The sequence below is a fragment of the Mastomys coucha genome, unplaced genomic scaffold, assembly GCF_008632895.1.
Source record: "Mastomys coucha isolate ucsf_1 unplaced genomic scaffold, UCSF_Mcou_1 pScaffold21, whole genome shotgun sequence".
NCBI classification, from domain to species: Eukaryota; Metazoa; Chordata; class Mammalia; order Rodentia; family Muridae; genus Mastomys; species Mastomys coucha.
In genome coordinates this window covers 81,040,382-81,054,626 of record NW_022196904.1, presented here as the reverse complement: position 1 = coordinate 81,054,626, position 14,245 = coordinate 81,040,382, and the positions used below count along the sequence as shown (strand labels likewise).

The window sequence follows — 14,245 nt, the reverse complement described above, 5'->3', positions numbered from 1 at the left end:
CTTCCTTCAGCTTGAAGTGAGTAGGGCATTCAAAAATGAGGGAAGTGGAACTTCATCTTCTTCCTTGAAGTAGGCCACCCAATGCCAGTTCAAGACCCCGTTGTTCCAAGCTTTTCTCCGTATTTGATATTGTTCTTTCCTAAAAGCATTTTCCAAGCATTCTTTATAAGGGATTCTTGTTTTGACTATGCAGTTTACGAATTTTCTGAAGTCTAGAGTAGTCATACAATGATTGAATGTCTAACAAGTGGAGCCAGACATGGTTCGTCACCCCTCCCCTACACTTACCCCTACCCCCCCCCATCCCCCACACACACAGATCACTGGTGCAATCCAGCTGAATGTGGCCCTGTTTTCCTGCCCTCTCTGTTGCTACTTAAATCAGATGTTGTGGTCACCATGGTGACACTACCCACCTGTTCTCCCTTTTTTATTTATAAAACTTAAAGTGGACTGTGTCTGTGATTTTTTTTTTAAGTGAAAACTGAAACAGTTCAATCAAACTTCCCTGACAAAGTAATTCCATGTAAATATTTTATTTAAAATAATTCAAAATGTGTTCGTTTAGACACGATCTATCAGAAAAACACAATTGAAGATTAGAATATGTTTAATAGTCAGGGACTAAAAATCCAAAGGGTTCTTGGAGGATAGAATAAGGTTTAGTTTCTACTAACAAATGGCTGTAATGATGGGATCCTCTCTCTAGAAGCCTTCCGGGCTTTTCCTAGGGTGAGCAAACTCAGCAAATAATTACAGACTTGGGGTTCTAGTGCTTCTTTGTATCTGTTTCTTTTTCACTCACACACAAAGATTTGGAATAAAAACAATTAAGAAAACCAAGCTTTTTGATTTTGAAAAGTGGTTTGCTTTTCAGTGTCATGCATTTGTACAAATGATTTTAGCCATTTTCATGCCTTCCCCCACCCCCTCATTCCCTTTCCTCTCCCACTGGGACCCTCCTTCTCAAAAAGTCCTGCTCCTCCGTTCACATCTTCTTTTGGACTTGACCCAGCCTGGGTGGTAGGTATCTACTGCAGCAAGAGTAGCCACTTGTTGAAGGTTCTTTTCTCTGGTGTGTATTTTGGACTTAAAACTTGGGTGGCTTGGGTGTATGAATTTATAGCTAGGCCTTTATTTCCATTGATCAGTATGTCTGGTGTTGTGCCAGTACCAAGCAGTTTTTATTATGATTACCCTGACTATCAGTTTACAGGCACAACGAGTCCTGGGACAGCAACAGTACTGTATATATTGGCATATTAATTAATGATGGCTATGAATAAAGAAATGAAGAGGCCAAGAAAAACTTGACAGTGGGGTTAGTGATCAACATTAGGTTGTAGAAGTAGAGAAGAAATGGTAGAAGTAAAGGGAAAAAGTTGGGAGGGGGCAGGATGTAGGAGTTAAAGGTAGACTGAAAAGTGATGGGGAAAGATATGTACTGAAATAACATCATCTCAGGAGGTTGAGTCACAGAGACTCTAAACTAGGGCAGCCTGTGTTCTTTTGAGAGAGGAAAAAGAAAGATGATAGGATATGAGGAAAAGGGGGTGTGAATAGTAGAGGACCAAGGTAACCAGCTGCAATGATCTTAGATATTATATAAATAAGGAAAAGCTGTAGACTGGGCAGGGTAATAAGAGTGGATAGAGATTGGGACTGAGGGCTTACTGTCAGCTGACCGACTACTCCCTTGTGTCATAGGGTGGCCTGGTGGTGGCCAGAGTCTCATTGCAATCTCAAACATCAAATAGTAACTGGGAATTGAGGTATCAGTGTGTCCCATATCCTCAAATGTTGAAGCAGAGCTGGGGTGAAAGTAGGAGTATCAATGGTGTGTGTGTGTGTGTGTGTGTGTGTGTGTGTGTGTGTGTGCGCGCACGCAAGCTTCTTTAAAGCAGTGCTAACTCCAATCATAGTTCTAGATGCCATGGGAACAGGCTGAAAAGCTGACACAGAGAAGGAGCAGAAAGTTAATGCGTTCCTACAAAAGCATGAAGGCTATACAATTACAGACCTATGGATTGATTTTTCTCTGTTAAGCACAAGTTATTTGACCACCATTATGAAATCAGTTAGTTACAATAGTTAATCTCTAGGGCAGGTCAGTGACTGTAGACTGCATGTCAAACTGTCTTAAAATGAAACACAGCAGTCAAGAGCTTTTATTACCAAGTGCTTTCTCTTGAGGCATTCTGACAGCATTGCCCCCTTTGGCTCTTATAAAACACTAATGAACCCTGCAGATAAAAGTGCTCCCCTGACCACCCGTGTATATATCACCTAAGACAGGTATCTCGTTGCCTTCCAATCACTAACATGGATGGAAAGTTACAGCCCCTGTGGTGGTACTTGTCTGTAATCCCAAGATTGGAGACTAAAGCAGGAGGTTTGAGGTCATTCTTCATTAGCAAGAGCCGGATAGAAGAAAAAGGACAAGGAAGAGGAGGAGGAGGAGAAGGAGGAGGGGAAGCAAGAGGAGGAAGAAAAAGAAGAGGAGGAGTAATAAAACTCACAAAATATTGTGGAGAACTTCTGTTTTTCTGGCTTGTGGGTATCAAGACTGGATGTTTTTTCTGCTCATTGAGGTTGGGATTCTGCATTGTTTTAATGAAGTAACAACAGTAGCTCCCACTTTCAATCAGAATAGGCATATTTTTGTAGTCAATGTACAGATAATCTCAGATAACCCAATCAACAAGTCAATCTATCCCCTGGAGACAGATCTGGAGGGTGAGATGCAGGATCCTTTGAACATGTGGAATGATGCAATAATTGCCAGATCTTAGCTACTATCTGATAAAGGTCTCTTACTACCTTCCAGGGTTAATGTGGTTTACAGGAGCTAGTTTACAGTAAGCCAAAGTGAGAACACTGGTCCTGTAACTGATGTGAATTCTGACAGCTGGATGTCAGGATCACTCAGTGGCTTTATTCCTTTCTTCTCTGCTGGTTGCCTTTTCCTCCCAGATACCCTCAGGATTTTCTTGTAGATCTCAAAACCTCTTTACTTCCTATTGGATGCAAAAGTCTTTCAGATTCTACTATTTGTTTTGTTTTATTTTATTTTATTTTATGAGGCAGAGTCTCACTACGTCTCCTTGGCTGGCCTAGAACTTAGTATGTCCAGCCTGGAATTTCCAGAGATTGCTTGCTCTACTTCCGGATTGCTGGAATTAAACGTGTGTGCGACCATGCCTAGCCCAGAATCTTTTCTCTTTCATGCCAAGTAGGATAAAAAAAAATGGAAGAGGCATAGAGTAATGAGCTGTAAAATTTTTGCTTTGAATTAAAGCTTCAAACTGGGGAATATGGAGACTTGGTTTAATTCCTACCTTTGCCAAATTCAACTGGGCAATTTTAGCCAAATCATTTTTTAAGTCTGTCAGGCTTTATAAGCTTTAAGGGGATCAAGCAAAAGGAAATGTTCCACAAAGTTTAAAGTTTAGTATAAATGGCAAATATCACAGAACTATTGTATAGCTAAAGTGATACTGTAGACTGGAGGTTTTGGGCAAACTAATAGATAGTAAAAGAACATGGAGCCTTTGATTAAGTCTACCCAAGTTGTAGCAATCTAGATAAGAAAATTCAGCTTGAAACCTCAATTCTATATTCAATAAAACATCTGATCCCATCACTCAAACCTCCAGTATGCTTCTCTGCTTCATCTAGCTCTTTCTAGTATCACATGCATGGTATCCATGCAGGCTCTTTTGCAATGTGTCTCCCTTCTATTATGTTACTTTCCTTGCATGTAAGCAGAATTTTTCCCCAAATGCTCATTTTGTCTTGTATTAACTCTGCTCGAATTCCTTACTGATTCCCTATTAACTACAGCACCAAACCATTGTTCTAAGTGAAGAAGACCTACAAACTTACAAACTTGATACACAGAGATGATGACATATACTCTTACTATCTTGGAAAACATGATGATGCCATATTGATGACTTTTTCTTTCTTTAGCAACTTTGTTTATTCTTATAGTACATACACAAACACCGCTGCCTCTGGGAGTTCTTTTGAACTTCCCAGCTCAAATTAAGCACCACCTTATGATTCCCATAGTATATCCCCAGCAACATTTATCACAGCACCCTGTGGTGCTTTGGATCCTCCTTGGGCTGAAGGCACCACTAATGTAACTCGGCCTAGCATTTTTGGCACCTTGGTTGCAATAAACACTGAAGAGACATTTCTGATTGTACACAAGCATTTCATAGAAAAGTTTGCAATCAAATCATTTACTTTTCACAGGTAGTTATTTTTAGATGTATTTAAAATATGCTTACTAGTAACCCAATGAGCAAATTGTTAAGGGTTATTGATTTGTCATTCAAATTAGTTCTTACTAGCATTTATTGAGAACTTTAATTTGGCATGGCTCTGGAAAGTTAGGTGCCATATGGCATTTGGTTACATTGCCAAATGTTTTTATTTTTTTACTGAAAAAAATTAATTTTATTATTATTATTCCTAGAACTCAAAACACTTACTAGTTAGCCAGACATCCAAGGTTAGCTTCAGATGACATCATACACCTGCTCTGGAAGGAATTGTTTTCTTTCAGAAGCAAAGTCTTTTGGAGATGTGACAATTGTGGAAATTCTTAGAAAGATAGACTGTTAATCAGACTAGACTGGCAGCAGCTTTATACTTTCCAGTGACTGTATCAATACATGACTTCTCTCTACAGACCTAACTGATTAATAACCAAAACAGGTTGAAAGACCTGAAACAATGAAAGTCTACTCTGTGTATGATTTAATACTTTTTCATTGAATCTATTTTTGACAATGAGACTGCTATCTTTTTATTCTTTAACATATTTCTTCGATGAATAAAAAGTAATCCTAAAAGCATCAAAATTTGAATAACACTTTTGCTTATTTTACAATATACAAAGAAGATGGCACTATAAGGATGACTCAGGGTGCAGAGAAGTGATGTCAATATAACCCAGTGGCTGGCTAAATACTTCCCTATGGATAGTGATATCTGGTCTCTGAACATCTGTGTAGGACGGAATTTGGGACACTATGGTACAATTCAAAGATATCTACATAGGTCAAGAGGCAAAAATAGCTCATCTGCAAGCATCATTTCCTTAGGAGAAACAAAGTGTGCACATACAATCTCCAATTCTTTAATTAAGTGCTGTACCACAATGTAAGGCACAAACAATCACATCTGCATGGCTGAAAGCAAGACAATTAGCTCAGCAAAGCTGTGCTTCTGAACTGGAAGTTTAGCAGAGATGCTATAATGTGCTGGAAGGTTCTTTACCTCCTAGATTCAGGATTGGAGGTTGTTAATGCAAGGCTTTTATCAGGTGAATTATTATGGCACTATCTTTTACTATAGTCTAATGGCTGCCTAAGGAATGCACATATAATCATGAAAAAAATCAGATGGAGGTATCAGAGATAAAAACCTGAGAAAGTTAGTTTTGAAAAGTGAGCACTCATTGATTGGGTCTCTAGTTTTAAACTATGCTTTGATTAATGACACATAGCTTCCTATCCCATATTTCTCTCCCTTTATCCTATATCCATAAGTCACAATTTCTACTTAAAATGCATCTCAAGTATCAATATGTACAGTTGCAAAGAATAAATGTGTGCAATCTCAGGAAACAGTGTTGCGTTCTGAGTATGAAATGTGCCCTAAAGCTTGATGTCAGTTGGTGGATCAAATCATTGAGAAGCAGCTGGATCATGACCTAATCAATGGACTGTTCATGCCAATCAACTCTAACACATTGCACAAATTCCTTGTTTGGCTTTTTAAGGTCAATGACTTACCTTTCATGGGTAATTGTTTTCATATGTAATTAAAAGATGCTGACTAACAACCAGTGAGTGAATTATTAAGGATTATTAAATTGTTATTTCAATTAGTGTTTTACTAGCTTTAATGAGGAATTTAATTTGGCATTGTAATGGAAGGTTACATGCCATATGTTATTTGGGTATGTTGCCAAATGCTTTTATTGTTGGTATTTTTAGTTTTATTATTATTATTCCCCAAATTCAAAACACTAGCCAATTAGCCAGATGGCCAAGATCAATTTTAGGTGACATTATACACCTGTTCTGGAAGGCATTTTTCAGGTACCAAAGTGTTTTGGAGAGTTGGTGGCACTATTGGATGATGAGAGAAGCTTTTACAACATGTGGGGCCACATTGGAGGAAGTTGGTCACCACATTGGGAGAGTGTGGTCTTGGGGGCTACACTTTGTCTCTACTCCTCCTCTGTCTCTCACCTCCTGTCTCCCATAAGGTGAGCCATTGGATTATATCACATGCTCCCCATCTGATACGATTTTCTACTTTACCTTGTACAGGCTCAGAATCAACTGAGCTGAGCCACCATGAACTAAAACTTCTCAAAATCTGAGTCAAAGTAATATTGCTCCCCTCAGATTGTTCAGATATTTTGTAACAGCAATGAGGATCTGAGTGATATACATAGGTTGGAAATGCACAACAACTGGAATTGTGTACTTGGCCCATTGCTTATTAACTCTATATAACTGGTAAGAATAAAACAACAAACGAATTAATAATTATACATGTGACTTAGTATGAATTTGATATGGAGGCTTCAAGCAATATTTTGATTGATTCAATTAGCATTCAAGAGTTTACCAAGTACATTATTCAAGTAGGGTTATTTTTTTATGCATTTGCTATAAATGATTAGCAAAGTCACAACAATCTCCATACTTGTGGGGTTTATAGCACAATGGGTAGAGTCAGTGCTCATGAGCTCTGATCGTGAGCCATCCATACATACCAATTTAGAAAATGACTAGTTGTATCGTAGAGGGAAAACTGAAAGATGAGCCTAGGTTTTCTGCATGCTAGCAAGTACTCTATCAAGAAGATGCATTCCTATCTTCCTACCATGAAGATACAGTCCTAGCCCTTTCTCTTTTTGCTCTGGGGACAGGAACCCAGTAAAATACCTAGGTTCGGCTTTTAATTTGCAAACCTGCTTCAGCCTCCTAAGCAGTCAGGATTATAGGTTTGCAACACAATTTCTAGCTGAGTAGCTCTTAATGCAGTCTTACTTCTCTTGGTCTTGCAACAGTCTTTCTTTGGCCATGTAACCTAACCTTTCAGAGCACAACTATCTCCATCAGTAAGGCAGGATTTAGAAGTTTGTTCTTTCTGCACCATGGGGCTTTGAGGAATAAGTCAGGCTAGATGCAGCCTGTGTAATGGGAATCCTAGTTTTTGTTCAATCTGCATGTGATGTAAATGTCTTCCGAAGAATCTAGTTTTCATATATGTAGTTTCAGAGGTACAGATATAGTACAGGCTAGACTCCTTCCCCCTCTCTAGGCAGGGTCTGTTCACATAGCCCCAGGTGGCCTTGAACTCACAGAGATCCCCTTGCCTCTTGGGGTTGCTGGGATTAAAGACATGCACCTCTATACCTGGTTTAGCCCTTTTGTTTGTGAACAAACCCACATATGAAGAAATTCTCTGCTGTAATTTCCTTGTCCTAATTATTTTTTATGTATTTTACTGTCAGGCACTTAGTAGGACTCTAAAAGGGTTAGTCAATCAATGTGTTTCTTGAGTTGTTTTTCTGGATTTATCATTGTAAATCTCTTCCATTTTTTCACTTGGTAGCACTGTCTTCAGTTGTCATTGCTGTAGTCATTATTGTCACCATTTCTCTCCTTGTCCATCTTCCCTATAACTCTTCTTCCTCATCTTCTCATTCTTTCTCTTCCTCTTCTTTTTATTTTTATTTTTGAGAAAGGTCCTCATTATGATGTTCAGGATGGCCTTATATGTAATATCCCTGCCTCAGCTTCATGGATTCTGGGGTTGTAAACATGTGCCACAATGCCCGGATTATCTTTCTTCTCTCCTTTACTTCCATGTCTGCCACCTTCCTGTTCTGTTTGCTTTTCATTAATATTCGAGGCCTTGACCTAGAAAGTGGGGGGACTGAGAATGTGACATTGGGTAGCTTGGGGAGAATAGTTCATTAGCTCATGGTGATGGAAATTCCTTTCTTCCTGATTCTTCTATGTGTAAAAACAAAAAGTCTAGATCAAGTTCAGATTTCAAAGGTCTATGTTTTCAGGAGTTTTCAATGTACCATCACCAATTACATAGTACTGGTCTTTAACGCTCCCCAGCTACCATTACTGTGTTTAATGAAACCCACATTAGGAACTATTTACTATCCACACTAATGGTGTAATTTTCTAAGTTAGAGTGCCTAGAGATGATATAGGAAGTCAGCATATGGACAGAAACTATTTTCTAAATGCTACATTTAAAAGAGGGCAGGTTGGCCGGGCGGTGGTGGTGGCATATGCCTTTAATCCCAGCACTTGGGAGGCAGAGGCAGGTGGATTTCTGAGTTCGAGGCCAGCCTGGTCTACAGAGTGAGTTCCAGGACAGCCAGGGCTACACAGAGAAACCCTGTCTCGAAAAAGCAAAAAAAAAAAAAAAAGAGGGCAGGCTTCTAATTAGAGAGTGTTTCCTATAGACACATACTAGAGATACATGCATGCCCGTGTGCACATGAACACAAATATATACTGCAACATTTATGTCTAGGTCTTGCAGGAATCATCTCTCCTTCCAGTACATGGGGTTTAGGGATAAAACTCAAGTCATCAGGCTTGGCACCATCCTGCTGGCCTCTACTAGCATTTGTTTCAGTGAAAGGAACTTGTCAAGGACATCCAATTAAGTTTGCTGGGCTTTGCTAGACAGACAAGCTGGGAAGTCATTTAAATTTCATCCTAATTTCCTGGGTCTCACCAGCAGGAGGTAAAGTCCGACTGGGAAGCTGTACTTTGCATCGAAGGGCATGGACTTCCACAACATCAGTTATCATTAAGGTTGTCAGCAGCTTATTCACCCCTACAAAATTTGCCTACCTCAGAGGTTCTGAATCCACCTAAATGCCTCAAAATCATATCCTTATTACCAGATCCTGCCAAACATATTACTTAAGCAGCTCTAAGCTCATCATTTTGTGTCTAGCATCATCTATCACATGAGCCATGAGAACAACCATATTGTTTTATTCCTATCCATTCACATTGCTAATAGGGAGTACTTTGAACATGCACATCCTACTCAAAATCCTTTAAAAGTTACTCAGTAAGGGTTGCAGTGATCTCCAAATTTCCAGGGATGGGTGCAACTCAGGGACAACATGAAATGGTCCACATATTGAGGTAAATATAGGAATATTTTATACCACCCTTTCTCTTACAGGTGAAAACATCACCTATTGTCTTTGACATATTGGCTGCTGACGGTGTTTCCACCTGTCTGTGAGTTCTTTTTTCTGTCTAAGGATGGGAAGAATGAGGGAGAGAAAGAAAAGAGGGTGGGCACAAAGCAGAAGAGAAAGCATGTTGCCATTAAAGAAGGTGAACCTAGTTGGAGCATTTTTTCAAATTGGCTTCTTTAAAAATAAACATATAATATATCTTATGTTCATTGGTATTTTGCCTGCATGTATGTCTGTTTGAGAGTGTCAGAAGTCCTGGAGCTAGAGTTATAGTCAAGTGTGAACTGCCATGTGGGTACTAGAAATTGAACCCAAGTCTCCTGGAGAACAGCCAGTGCTCTTAACTGATGAGCCATTTTTTAGGAAAAGGAAACACAGAAGAAAGGAAGAGAAGAGATGGGAGAAAGGAGGAGAAAAGAGGCAAAAGGGGGGAAAAGGAGTGGTGTTAGAAATTAGGATAGTGTTAACCTGCAGTAAAAAGGCTGGCTCAGTAGAGTAAAGCGGTAGGTGTACTTCTATCTATATGAGTAGTGATTATGTGAATATCTTCAGTATGTAATTACATTAGCTATATACTTTACATTTATACATTATTCTGCCTATATGTCACATTGTATTACAATTGATAAAAGCTGAAAAATTTAATATACTCTTTCTATTCCTCATAATGCAAATGATATATTGATGATGAGAAAGTAACAACTGTGTGTGTGTATGTGTGAGAGAGAGAGAGAGAAAGAGAGAGAGAGAGAGAGAGAGAGAGAGAGAGAGAGAGAGAGAGAGAGAGAGAGAGAGGAAGAGCAAGAAAAAGAGAGAAAGAATGTGTGTATGAGCATGTGAGTGTGCACTCAGGAGGAGACCAGACCAAGAAGGATTTCAAGTGTCTTCCTCTATCATTCTCTACCATATTGCCTTGGGAGAAAGTCTCTCACTGAACTGGAAGCTTACCATTTGGTTAGTCTGGTTGGTCAGCAAGATCTTGGGATTCCCCCTGCCTCTGCCCTCTGTGCAGCTTTGACTAATTTTTTTTATAGATGCTGAGGATTCAAACTGAAGCCCTCATGCTTACAGAGCACGTGTTATTTCCTGTTGAATAAACTCTCCAGTTACTACCTTAAAATTTTTTTATCACCTTTAATTAAGTATATACATATGTCTGTATAGGGGTAGACACAAGGGTGTGTAAGTAGCAGAGACTGGAGGTATCAGATTCCACTGGAGCTGGAGTTACAGGTGATTGTAAGCCACCCATCGAGTGTGCCTGGAATTGGAATCTGGTTCTCTTAAAGAGCAGGGCCTACTCTTAATCACTGAGCCATCTCTCCATCCCCTAGCTTTTTGACAACAGTTTTACAATGTGAACAACAGTTTCAAAGTTCTTTTATTATGGTATGGTTTTTGCTGTCCCTAAAATTTGTGTTTTACCTTTCTACACACACACACACACACACACACAAACAGAGAAAGGGGGAGAGAGAGAGAGAGAGAGAGAGAGAGAGAGAGAGAGAGAGAGAGAGAGAGAGAGAGAGGAGAATTTTTATATTGTCAAGAAGTCTTTCAATGAGGTGTTTAGGTAAATTTTGAACTATTACTGAAATTCTTGGCTGAGTGTAGTGGCACACCCTTGTAATCACGGTGCCAGAAGGGCTAAAGCTGGAGGATTACAAGTTTGAGAACAATGTAGACAGCACAGCAAGGCCTTGTCTAAAAATCATCATCATCATCATCAATCCTTTGGGAAAACTTGGTTTCTATGCTTTCTGGCATAGTGATGAGTGAATCTTAATTTGAGATCATAGCAACAGTGTCTGTTACTAGTCACGTGCGTGTATTAAGTACTTCTTCAAAATGATCTTCAAATATTCACGTATTTGATTCTCACAGTGATCTACGAGGTAGATTTCATCATATTTTGATATAAAGAACATGTTCAAGGTATGCATCTAGAAATGGGCAGAACCCAGACAGTGTTATGTATACAATAAACAAGTACATACATCTGGGAAGTGCTCAAAGTTTACTCACTGACTTTAAAAAGTTTCAGAACTTAAGAGTAAAACTCCACTACTTGCTACAACTTGGCCTCCTGATACTGTTGAGCCTCAATGATCTTAGTCTGACCATTTAGCTTCCTTGTAGTTGTGGGACTTACCCCACCATGAGCATCTGGGGCCACTTTAGCAATGTTCCCTAGAGAAGGCCTCGCCCCTCTTCACCTCTCAGGCAAACTCACATTCTCCATGGACATCTCAGGACAAGTTCTTCCTTCCCTTATATCCCCAGACATTCCAGCCAAGTGAGCTCAGCTCTCTTCTTTGAACCACACTGCTTTTTTGGATGCTTACAGCAGTATTGTCTCCCAGAACAGTGGGGAGTTCTGGTGCTTAAATAACAAACAAACAAACAAACAAACAAACAAACCTCTGCCTTCCAGTGTCTCATACCTGAAAACAGTAGAAACAACACAAATACCTTTGGAATAAAGTAGGCAAATAGTGTATTCTGGGATAGATTTTAGCCACTTTTACCATGCAGACCTGTGTGCACACACATACGCACACACATGGGCACAGGTACACACACTGTATAACAAGATGATAGGGGTGTTAGTTTAGTTATTCACAGTGATCATTTCATGGTTTTTGTCTATGCATATCAAAATATGTTGTGTACTTTAAACATAAATGACCTAAAGAATACGTAAAGGAAATAGAGATTTCAAGGAAAAAACTCCAGGGCAAAGTAACTTTTTAGAAGACAGAGTTTAATTTTCACATCCAGGATTCTGTCATTTGCTTTAGTAGAGAGGACTGTTACCAGGTGGAGAGCATCCGCTCTGCTCCCAGGGCTCTACAAACTGCCTGTGTTGCTTTTCATGACCGTGTACTTTGGGCTCTTTATTTCCTCCTTTGGTAAAAACTTCCTCTGGGTTCCTTGTGGCTTATTTTCTGTGTGGCCCTCCTGAAGCCACAAATGAATAGCTGTCACCAGATGAAAATAGTACATCAAGTCTTCCTGAAATATCTTTCATCCTGGCCCTAAGAAGAAGCTGTCTATATTGAGATTTTTATAGCAAACTTAGAAGTAATATTTCTTTCTCTTGGAGGGTCAATCCCCTTCATGTCCCATTAGACCATTAAATTAACATTTTAAATAAATAGTACCCTCAGAGCTCCCAGGGACTAAACCACTAACCAAAAAGTACACATGGTGGGACTCATGGCTCCAGCAGCATATGTAGTAGAGGATAGCCTAGCCTGTCATCAATGGGAGGAGAGGCCCTTGGTCCTGTGAATGTTCTATGCCCCAGTGTAGGGGAATGCCAGGGCCAGGAAGTGGGAGAGGGTGGGTTGGTGAGCAGGGGGACGGGGGAGGGAACAGGTTTTTTGTTTGTTTGTTTGCTTGTTTTTGGAGGGGAAACTGAGAAAGGAGATATCATTTGAAATGTAAATAAAGAAAATATCTAATAAAAAAAGATTGAACATACCTTTATTCCACTGGATGCTCAGAAATTAGAAGTAACTAATGTATCCCTATTAATGCCTTTCAAATGTCATATAATATAGTGGGAAACATAAGGCAGGAACACAGCATGTTGTGGGTCTCTACAGCCATGAGATTAATGTTAGTTAATAATTATATATTTGAATTTTCTAATAATTGTTAAAAAGAAATAGATCCCAGGAAAGTAGAAAGGAGGTGGATGGAAGAAGAAGGAGAAGGAGGAAGAACGGCACTAAGGAAGTCTGTAAAACCATAAGGAATCATAATTTATTTACCTAAAATTCATGCCATACATATCACATATATGTATACATTATATCTGTATGCATTTTAAAATCATTAAAATCATTTAAATTTAAATGATTTAAATTTAAATGATTTAAATTTAAAATTTAAATGATTTAAATTTAAAATTTAAATTTAAAATCATTAAAAAATTTATTTGTTTATTTTTATTTAATGTGCATTAGTGTTTTGCTTACATGTATGTCTATGTGAGGGTGTTGGATCTTCTGGAACTGGAGTTAGAGACAGTTGTAAGCTGCCATGTGGGTGCTGGGAATTGAATTCAGGCCCTCTGAAAGAGCAGCCAGTGCTCTTAACCACTGAGCCACTTCACCAGCCCCTATGTTTTTTGTTTTTTGTTTTTTGTTTTTTAAATGAATTTCTCTGACTTGGGCTGGCAATTCTCCCTCCAGGAGCCATAAACTAACAACTCCGTTACACCCATAAGAAACCTCCTTTTGAGTTGTTGGTCAGAGAAGTCCAAGAAATCACAAACCAATATAGAATGTTGCAATTGCTCTTTGTTTCCTCTCAGAGGCAGAAGGTAAGTCTCTGCTGCTGAAGATATAATGTTTTTTGGACACAAGACTTGGAAGACGTGAGCAGGATCTGACTTGAAGGCCTCCTCCCTTACGACATAATTTCATAGTAGCAAAAGATGCAATTAAAACTTCCAGTGAAGGGAAGCAACCAACAGTCCACACAACTGCACGAGCCTCAGTGATGACTAGCAAAGCACAATCACCCTAAGGATGAGAGTGCAGCAGTGGTTTTCAACCTGTGGGTCACAATTGCCTGGGGCTTGGGGATGTGTGTATTAAACCACTCCTGCGCAGAGGTTGCCTAAGACCATCAGAAAACACAGGTATTTCTATTACATTCATTACAATAGTAAAACAGCAGCTATGAAGTAGCTACAGAAATAAGTTTATGTCTGGGGGTCACCACAACTTGAGGAACTATATTAAAGGGTTTCAGCATTAGGAAGGTTGACAAGCCCTGCAATAATGGCACTTATGTTTTGGTGGTAACTAACAGCTCTCTGACTGGGCTTAAGACCTCCTCAACAGGAGGGTGTTTCAAGCTAGGGGGGATTTCTCCAGGCCCTTGTCTGAAACTCCCCTCCTCCAAGTTCTTTTTTTTTTTCTTTTCTTCTTCTTCTTCTTCTTCTTC

At 39.3% G+C, this 14,245-nt stretch overlaps 1 protein-coding gene across 18 annotated transcripts in view; it reads right to left on the bottom strand.

Annotated features, from left to right (window-relative positions):
* The window catches only part of Dlg2 (discs large MAGUK scaffold protein 2), a 1,953,494-nt gene that overhangs the window by 248,695 nt on the left and 1,690,554 nt on the right, over positions 1-14,245 (bottom strand). The gene's annotated exons all lie outside the window — the stretch shown is intronic.